Below are 10,274 nucleotides of genomic sequence, written 5' to 3'. Positions count from 1 at the left end.
GAAAGCATCAGAATAGGTATTTTCTCCAAGTCACTAAAAATGAGAATTTCGTGTTGTGAAGTGAGACTTCTGTCTTCTATTCCTTTATAAAATGCATCATAAATTGCTGTAAACTGCATTCACCCTACTGGGTCACAAAACATGAGAATTCTGCTAACCACAGAATAGCCTTTAACCCCTCCTCCTTGCTCTTCCTGGTTCCTAATGAGCACGATTTTACTCTCCAGCTAAAAATATAATAAGCCTGAAGTTGTCTGAAATATTACAATATGGTGTATAAATTAAGCCAAAGTATTCTGTATCCTTACATTTAAAAAGTGTAAGTCTTGGAGCAAGTGTTGTGGCACATAAGATCAAGTCGCCACTTTCAATATCAGCATCCTCAGTTGGAATGCTGGTTCAAGTCCTGGTTCCCCATTTCTGATTCCTATTCCTACTAATACTCCTGGGAAGAAGAAGATGATGCCCTGGGTGATTGGTCCTGTCACTCATATAAGAAATTGGCCTGGCCCAAGTCCTGGCTTTTGTAGGTATTTGTTGGAGTAACCAAGAGCATTTCTCCTCTACTATCCTCCCTTGCTCTTTCTCTCTCACTCTCCCTTTGTGAGTATATATAAAAATGTGTCTGGGTGGTACGGTCACACAGCAAGTTAATCCTTCTTTCCTGTGGCACTGACCTTCCAATGTGAGCATCCATTTGTGTTCCGGCTGCTCCACTTCCAATCTAGCTCCCTGCAAAGAGACAGGGAAAGCAGTGGAGGATGGCCTAAGTCCTTGAGAACTGGAAGAGGTCTGGCTCCCAGATTGGGATCATCTCAGCTCTGGCCATTGAGGCCATTTGGAGAGTGAATTAGCAGATGGAAGACCTTCAATATGTCTCTACTCTTTAGAAAATTTGCCTTTCAAATAAACATAAATCTTCAAGAGAAATGTCTGGGCCCGCTGCAGTAGCTTAGTGACTAAAGTCCTCGCCTTGCACATGCTGGGATTCCATATGGGCACTGGTTCTAATCCTGGCTGCTCCATTTCCCATCCAGCTCCCTGCCTGTGGCCTGGAAAAACAATCGATAATAGCCCAAAGCATTGGGACCCTGTGCCTGTGTGGGAGACCTGGAGGAAGCTCCTGGCTCCTGGCTTCGGATCGGCTCAGCTCCAGCTGCTACGGCCACTTGGATCTTTCTCTCTGTATATCAGCCTTTCCAATAAAAAAAACTTAAAAAAACTTTTAAAAATGTCTAAAATCAATCATTCCACTGCAGTAAAAATCATGCACTGTCTAAAACCAACATTCACTATCTAAAAGGAGTCATTCTGGTGTTTAAATTGAATGAACAATTGATTTGGTTAATCATGCTAATACACCAAATCTTTTATTTTTTTTTTAAATATATATTCATTTATTCATTAAGTACATTGTATTACATGACACAATTTCATAGGTACTGGGATTCCCCCCACCCCCTTCACCCCAAACCCTTCCCCCATGGTGAATTCCTTCACTTTGATGCATAACCACAGCTCAAGTTCCGTTGAGATTCCCTAATTAAAAGTTCACACCATACAGAGTCCAGCATCCCACTTGTCCAGTTCAAGTTCAACGGCCTCTTAGGGAGGCCCTCTCAGGTTTGAAGGCAGAGACAGCAGAGCGTCACCTCAATCAATTAGAAGCTCCAACATATCATCAGCAACAGTCCAGGTATGATGAGGCTGGTGCAGAGTCCACTGATTGACATAGTCCATCTTAGAGTTTCCCCTTGTCCAGTTTTCCGCTGGAAGCCTATAGCTGAGGTGGTTGATTGATCTACTCCATTTTCCATCTTTTCTTGGTTAATGTGTTGATTCCTCCATTTTGTTCAGGGGAATCCCCTAAAAAAACTTTGAGGCATTCCCAGTCCAGGCTCCTACATGTACTACTAGTAAGCACAGTGCCCGCCACCGTCCATCACTCCGATCAGCTGGTGGTTTTACCCCCTGGGTTGGTTCTATTCTGAGCCCCGACCTCCATTGGAACCAATGAGTATCGCAGCTCTTCCCGGCTCTGCCCATCACACTCTTGTCCCTCACCTAAACCAGTGGGAGGTGTGTTGGTCGGGTGTTGCATTCCCTACTGACACAGGCCATTTCACCTTGGCATTTTTTTTTTTATCGCGACCAAACCTGGCCAGGCAATACACCAAATCTTTTAAACAATATAAACATTTTGTATACTTTATATAATACCACTTCTACATTGTATCTGAACTTAGTAAGTTTAAAAGTTTCCCACAATTGTTGCTCCAACTGGACAGCAGCCCCCGCTGGCTTGGGCTAGAGCCGAGTATGTGCTGGGTAGAGCCAGTCTGGACTGCGGATGCCTACTGGTTCCAGTGGAAGGCGGCGCTGAAGACAGAACCAGCCCAGCAACTGCAACCGCCAGCTGATCGGGGCGATGGGCTGTGACGGGCCTGGTTCTTGCCGGTACATAGAGGAGTTTGGTCCGGGAACATCTCGGAGAAAGGCTCTATGGGGAGTTCCCCAGTAGAGCTTTCAGACTCAGCACGCTAACCATCAGTTGACGGAGGACAGAGCAAGTCGATCAACCACCTCAGCTATGAGTTGGCAATGTAAGTGCTGGGCAAATGGAGACTCTATGATGGATTATGTCAATCAGTGGATTCCCCAGAGACCGCACTGTGCTTGGAGTGGTGAGAAGGGCAGCGATTCAGATCCTTTGAAATGTCAAAAACACTCGGCCAGCTCTACCTTCAGACCAGAGATGGTCTCCCCAAGGAACTGATGAACTTATCTGGACAATATGATGCTGGACTTTATGCCTGATAGATGCTTCCAATGAAAGAATCTCAGCTGAATTTGAACTGTGGTAACACAACAGGGTGGAGGAGTCCACCATGGGGGGTCTGGGGGGTTTGGGGAGGGGTGGGGGGAATCCCACTGCCTATTAAACTGTGTCACATAATGCAATGTAAGTAATAATAATAATAATAATAATTTTTAAAAAGTTTCCCACAATTAATCTATTCACTTCTTCATTCATATACACATGTCCACCCATGAAACAAACAACCCAAGCAAATTGATATGCTCCCAATAAATTAAGATTCTTTAGTGACCAAAGGTTAGAGACTAGGATCTGATGCCTGTGCCTAGACACACAGAGGGAAATTCCTCCTGCTTCACCGATAGACAGACATACTGTGCTTTGTAACCCAGGATGGCGTACTCTAGTAAGGACTTAGCACTGAACTCAAAAGTTTAAGAATTAGCTAACTCTGTTGGAGCAAAGGGAAGTCTGTAATACCCAACCAGATTGCAGCAGCTCACTTGCTCTTCCACTAGGTTTGATTTTGCATGAGTTTTGCCTCTGAAGGATTTGATTGCCTTCCAAATGACTTAGAAAAACAAAGCTATCTACCTTAGGTACTTAAGCAAATCTTTAGTAAACCATTCCAGCCTCTTTTTGTAAACTGCTTTTACTTATTTGTAGGGATACAGCCCTTTATTTCACTGCCTGTTAGCTAAAGATGCTGCCAACTTCCTGCAAGTTCTTTCCCCATACCCTGGCTGAACTCTTTAATTGGACTCTTCATTTCTTTCCTGGTGGCACCAGGTAATAGAAACAGAGTACTTATTGTAACTGTAAAAAGTGGATTGTTTCCATGTAAAGTTGATTGTTAAACCAATACTAACGACAATTGACACATTACAATTGGCAAAACAATATTAGGCCAATGGGTCTCTTCAGAGTTCATCTCAACCCCAGGAACACCTCCAGATTTAGCTAACAAAAATGCAAGACATTCAATTAAATTCAGATTTCAAGTACATTTCTGAACTATTTCAGGGACATCCATACACTAAAAAGCTGAGAGCTATTTAACTGAAAATTAAAGACATTTGGTGATAATGGAGACATTTTTGGCAGTCACTATCAGGCATGGGAGCATGCTGCTATATCTGGGGGAAGAAGTCCAGGAACACTGCCAAACACCCTTTGGGGTACAGCAGGGCCTCTCACAATAGAGAATCCTCTGCCCAGAAAAAAGCAGAAAAAAAAAAAAGGCTGAAAAAGGGAAATCCTGGCCTAAACCAACAGGGGAATTAAAGGCGAAAGGACCCTAATCAGTGGTCCACAAGGGCATGCATCTTCTTAACTACATAAACATCATAAAAAAAAAAAAAACAGGTAAAAATGACTAGAAAAAAAGATATGTAAAATTGCTGTTGGAGACCTTTTTTTCTCTTTTATTATTATTTTATTTTGATGATCTTTACATAGTTGATTAGGATGCAAAGGGTCAAGGGCTACGAGAAAGTGGGTAAGACCATTGTTTTCACATTCCTCCTTTTAAAAGGAAAAATGAGACACAGCAAGATTTCAGAATGGTTTTTTTTAAGCAAACAATGACTCAAGAATTAGGCAGCATCAACCAAAAGCAGTTCAATGACTCTTCAAAGTATAGGGTGAACACAGAAGCAAAGCTAAGAAAAGGACTTTTACACTTACCCAGTAGCCTTACACGGTTGACCATGCGGGAAAGTCCCTAGGTGTATGAGCTAGCAGGCACTGCCTAATTGCTTGCCCTATGTTTCATTTTTTTAAACTGATGAACTCACAATTAATCCTCTCCAACTTTGTGTATGTCTGCAAATCAAGCAAGGTTAGGATTATGTAAGAAGCCGAACTGGGCTTTATCTGCTCAGGGATTCTCAATTAAATTTACTATCATACTCAGAAGACATAAAAAACTTTTATCAAATTCAAATCAACTTTGCATTTCCCAGAAAAAAAAATTTGTGGTAACTTGGAGGAAATGGTGTTAGTCACCCCTTACTAAAAATGCACACACTGTCAATTTAAATGTGAAATAGGTCATTTAATCACTTAGCACTTATGCAATGGTTAATTTCATGGTGTGTTTTATTTCTGTGCCAATCGCTACCATGTACTTGCAATACTAATTATCCCCATGTTATTTAATGACAGCGTAAGGAGTACAACTCATGCTCAAGGTCCCAAAGTCATTAGAAGGCTGTGACTTGTTTTTCCTAACTTTTGGGACTCCTAACAATTTTGAGAAAAGGGAGTCTATTTATATTTCTTCAGGGAAAAATACATAAGAAGGAAAAGAACTCTATTCTTGAAGAATTGTGTTGCACTGCACAGGCAGGTGGATAGATGAGAGAGCTCTCTCTCACTTGCTCAGTTCCCAAAAGCCAATAAAGAGGACTGGGTTGGGCCAAACTCAGCAGCCACAAGCAGCACATGCCAGATACCTCCTGCAGTGGCAAGATCCTACTTGAGCTGTTATCACTGCCTTCTAGGCTCTGTGTTAGCAGGAACCTAGAGTCAGACCTTGAATCCAGACACTCCACAAAGGGACATGCACTTAACCAGCAACTTCATCACCAAGCTAAAATCCCACCCCATAGATTACATTGAGTTAAAAACTCTGACCTGGAATGGAGGGTGCCGCTACTTCAAATTTTTCACTACAGGTTTCTCTTCTTCCTCGCACCCTAGTGTTAAATAAAGAGATGATATATCCTAGTTTCCTGTGGACCATCATCTGTGATGATCACTGAAGCCCACAACAGAACATCGAGCCTGTGAAACGCTGTCTCAAGCATTTGTATTTAAGGATTCTGTAGTAAGGAGACCATCCAGGCCTCCTGAGGTCTTGGCCACACCTTCAGGTAGGCAGCACCAGCACTGCCCGCCCACTTACTAACTGATTAAGCGACCACCAATGGGGAACATCTTACCTGTAGGCTCACCGCCCAACAAGGAGGGGTCAGGGAATGCTTAAAATCCCAAGACCCTTCCTCAAACCTTTGGTGTCTCTCTCCCTGAGAGGCACCCCACCTCCTGCCTTTCTCTCGGGAGGTGCTTTCCCCTTCCCTGGTCACCTGGTCCTTTTGCAAATAAACTTTTCTGTCCGCAACAGATTCCCAGCTTTTTATTTCTATACTAAACTGAGGAAAGAACCCACCGGGCATTTCTGGGAACAGTAAAGAATTAGGTTGAGAGGGAAGGGCTTGTTTCCTTTTTCTAGTTTTTAAACTAAAATGTTGTTAAGGTCACGGCTGGCAGCTTCTATTGACCAGAGTCACACCCTTTGTTTTTTAGGAACTAACCTAGTTCCCCAGTTCTTGATAATGCCCAGAACTCTGCAGTCATCCATTTATCATGGAATAAAGGCAGGACCTGAAAGAAGTAGTAACATCTACCACACTATCAAATCAAAAGATCTCCCTCTTCCTAGATCACAGACCTACCAAAACAAGGGAACAGACCAATTCACTGAACTGAAATAAAATATTATGCCATGTAACTCTGAAAATTACTTCAAAAGTACTCATGCATCATCAAAAAGATGTAGAAATCCTAAGACAGCTGCACTTGACAGAGGCCACCGGGCACACTATTAGGAGATTTTTTTCCAATGTTCTTTTACCTCTTTCTCCTCTTTTACTTGTCTTGCCCTATAAATTATGCTCTGTCATGTGACGTAATGTTTGAAAAAAAACTAGTGAAAGTAACAGATAAGAATTCTGCATTGCATTTAGAGAATAAGAAATGCCACACATTTTCCTTTCTAAAATAAAATTGCATGTAGTATGACCCTTACTTTTCACAGTCTGAAGAAATTAGGTATTGGTCAAATTCCCTGGAATTTCCTATTCCTTGGAATAGCCAAGAATTCTTGGTGCCTGACACCCAGGAATCCCTCTAAGCATATTCCCTGGTGTTGCAATTAGTCTCACTCCCTTCTAGGCGCTATTACTAACTTGGGAGCTTACTGAACATAAATTCTCCACACCCCACACCCACATCAGAGGTAAAGCACCAAATATCCAGGCTAAGAGTTTGGGAGCTGCATTTAAACAGCATTCCAGATGATTCTGAAGCAGGAGATACAGGGTCATTTTGATAAAAGGAGATTTATTTTTCCAACACAAAGCATGGAAAAGACGATGACTATTTTTATCTGCCCATCAATGCAATTTTACATTTATGTTTAAGTGTTCTTGTGCTTTTGAGACTTTTTAAAACCTTTACGTGAGTTCATGAGGTGTACAAGGAGTAGTTTCCCTCTCCTTAACACCTTGAAAGAGCTATGCCTACGTTTCAGTCTGGATACTTGGGGAGAGGCCTATTTGTTTGTATGCCAAATAAATCATGAAGTAAAGGTTAATGCTTGCTTTCTGGCATCACAATTTTGATCTATCAAATTTCATCAGCACTCCATCTTTCTTCCTTAGATCAGCACTTGGATGAGTCTCCTCCTTCAACTGATGCATCCTGCATTCTCTGAAGGGTGATATTTTTACCCCAAGATATGACAACTGTTTTAAAGGGGAGGAAAAGAGTTTTACAACATTTAGGAAGATAGCACACATCGATACAAAGCACATAGGACAGGGAAAAAAACATTTCCTCAATCTACTTCTATTGAGTCCCAGGGCTTGCACATCCAACCGCGAAAGGACAGATTTAACAGGATAGAAAAAATTTGTTTACACATCCCACGTGTGCACACAAGGGGGCGCAGAAGGACGAGTAACTCAAAGCAGAGCGAATTTGCAGCTTACAGACCATTTGAACAGCTAAAAGGAGCAAGAACTTTTGAGGAGGATCAATCAGTTCTCAAAAGAACAACCAGGAGATAAGGAAATTTTCTAAAATATTTTTCCATAGAGACATAGGTGGTCTTTCCACTTCTTTCAAGACCACGAAACTCCCCTGAAGAGATTTGGGTAGATTTTATTTATTTCTCCATTCTGGGAGTAGATACTCCCTGAAGAGACTTTACAGAGTCTTAATTTTCCAGAGGTTGCTATTTTAGTGAGAAATGTGAAACCCCAAGCAGTCTGCCCCCTCATTCTTTCCTGGATTGGTTAAATCTCACATGTCTTCACACTAAAATAATCTTTGTCCCAATTGGGGTAGAATATTCTGATTCACTTCAAGGACATAAAAGGTAAACAGAATATCTGTGATAGTTAAATTTCATGGGGGACAGTTAGGAAAAACTGCCACAAAGGTTCCAGAGAAAGGTGCAACGCAAAGGATTTAGTTTCAACTGATTTCAACTGATTTTTTCATCTTCAGAATAAAAACTTTAATACTTGGAAAATGAAAAAATATGCCCAAAATTCTGCTATACACACACAATATATATACACAAATGACATCCTCAGACATACACAGTGTGTTTATTGAGCCAGGGAATATGCCAAGAGTTTTACATGTGTTAACATCTTCAATACAGCCAGCAATTCTCTATGGTAGGGGCCGAGTGCCAAAGCCTAAAGTTTAACCCAGGTTAGTCTGGATTAAACTACACCATTGTACACTATTAGTACACTACTGTACTAAACCCTTTTCTACACTATTGTATACTCCTATTATCACCAAGAAACTGCAGGCTTTTTCACTGTAAAGCACTGTGGTCCTTAGAGACAGGTAGATTTCTTGCTGTCACATGGTTTCACTGTTTCCAGATCTTGGTTCGCTAGGGTCACCTAAGCATCTTTAGATATCTGGTGTCCCATGTTTCAATATTCTTTATCTGAAGTTTAATTAGTTTTTAACAGATTTTATAGAATTCATAGATACAACTGTAAGAATAAAATATTCTCTTCCTCCCTTCCTATCTCCTTCCCATCCTCTTTTCCTCTCCTTTTATATTTTTATTTCTAGAGATAACATATTTAATTTCAAAGATATATTTATTTGGAAGGAAACATTACAGAGATGGTTAGAGGGAGAAGGTGAAATCTTCTATCTACTGGTTCACTCTCAAATGGCTGCAACAATCAGGGGTGGCTTGGCAGAGACTGGGAGCCAAAAGCTTCAACTAGGTCTCCTACATGCGGGTTGGAGCCCAGGATTTAAACCATTTGCTGTTTTCTCAGGCACATGAGCAGGGAGATGGATTGGAAATGGAGCAGCCAGAACTCAAACGGATGCCCATATGGGATCCCAGCATCAGAGGTGGTAGCTTTATCCATTACACCATGACTCAAGATACCATATTATAAATTTGTATTACAGCAAAAAGGCTTAATATTTCACTGAATAAACAGTTGAACACGTGGGCCCAGCATGGTACTCTAATACCTAAAGTCCTCGCCTTGAATGTGCCAGGATCCCATATGGGCACTAGTTCTAATCCCGGTGGCCCTGTTTTCCATACAGCTCCCTGTCTGTTGCCTGGGAAAGCAGTAGAGTATGGCCTAAAGCCTTGGGACCCTGTATCCACATGGGAGACCTGGATGAGGTTCCTGGCTCCTGGCTTTGGATTGGTTCAGCTCTGGCTGTTGCAGTCACTTGGGGAGTGATTCGGCAGAAGGAAAACCTTCCTTTATGTCTCTCCTCCTCTCTGTATATCTGACTTGGCAATAAAAATAAACAAATCATCTTTTTTTTTAAAAAAAAGTTTAAGATGTAAAAAGCAAAAAAAAAAAAAACAACTGGGGCTTGAGCTATGGTGTTGCAAGTTAAGCCTCTATCTGCAACACCAATATGCCATATGGGCACTGGTTCAAGTCTGGAATGCTGTACTTGCAATCCAGGTCCCTGCTAATAGCCTAAGAAAGTCCTTCACCTGCACTTACACAGAAGACAAGGAAGAAGCTCCTGGCTCCTGGTTTTGGACCAGCCTAACTCCATTTGTTGCATCCATCTGGAGAGTGAACCAGCAGATGGAACATGTCTCTCTTTCCTTCTTTCTCTCTCTGTAATTCTGCCTTTAAAATAAAAAGAGCTTTAAAAAGAGGCAAAAGGAATTAGTTTAAGCAACTATAAACAAAAACTGAGTGGAAAATGACTTTCACCAATATACAGTACATTTTAAATTAATCATTGATAATTAAAACTACAATAGTGTAACATTGTTAACCTTTGGCTTAACAAAGGTACAAAACAAAGTTTTGAAAAACTATATTTGTATAAGTATTTTTCATTGTGATCTTGACCTCCCTGACCTTAAATCCCAATTGGACTAGCTATATTGTCCTGCTGTATGGTAACACTGGGATTGTTAACTCTAACCACATAAATAGCACAGTAGATAGATCTCTAATTCTTAAGAGTTTTCACTCTCAGAGCAAAGCACTCCAGACACTAGCCTGGAGTCAACCAGCAGGAGGCCACATCCTTTGCAGATGTTCCAATATCAAGGCCTAATTAGCAGGTGCTGATGGTAGGTTTCCTGTGTGCTTTCCCAGCCCCTCACCTCCTGGTTGTTCTCCCCACCCCAAAACCCTTG

Source organism: Ochotona princeps, chromosome 13 (genome assembly GCF_030435755.1).
Source record: "Ochotona princeps isolate mOchPri1 chromosome 13, mOchPri1.hap1, whole genome shotgun sequence".
NCBI classification, from domain to species: domain Eukaryota; kingdom Metazoa; phylum Chordata; class Mammalia; order Lagomorpha; family Ochotonidae; genus Ochotona; species Ochotona princeps.
Note: the sequence above shows the minus strand (reverse complement) of the source record.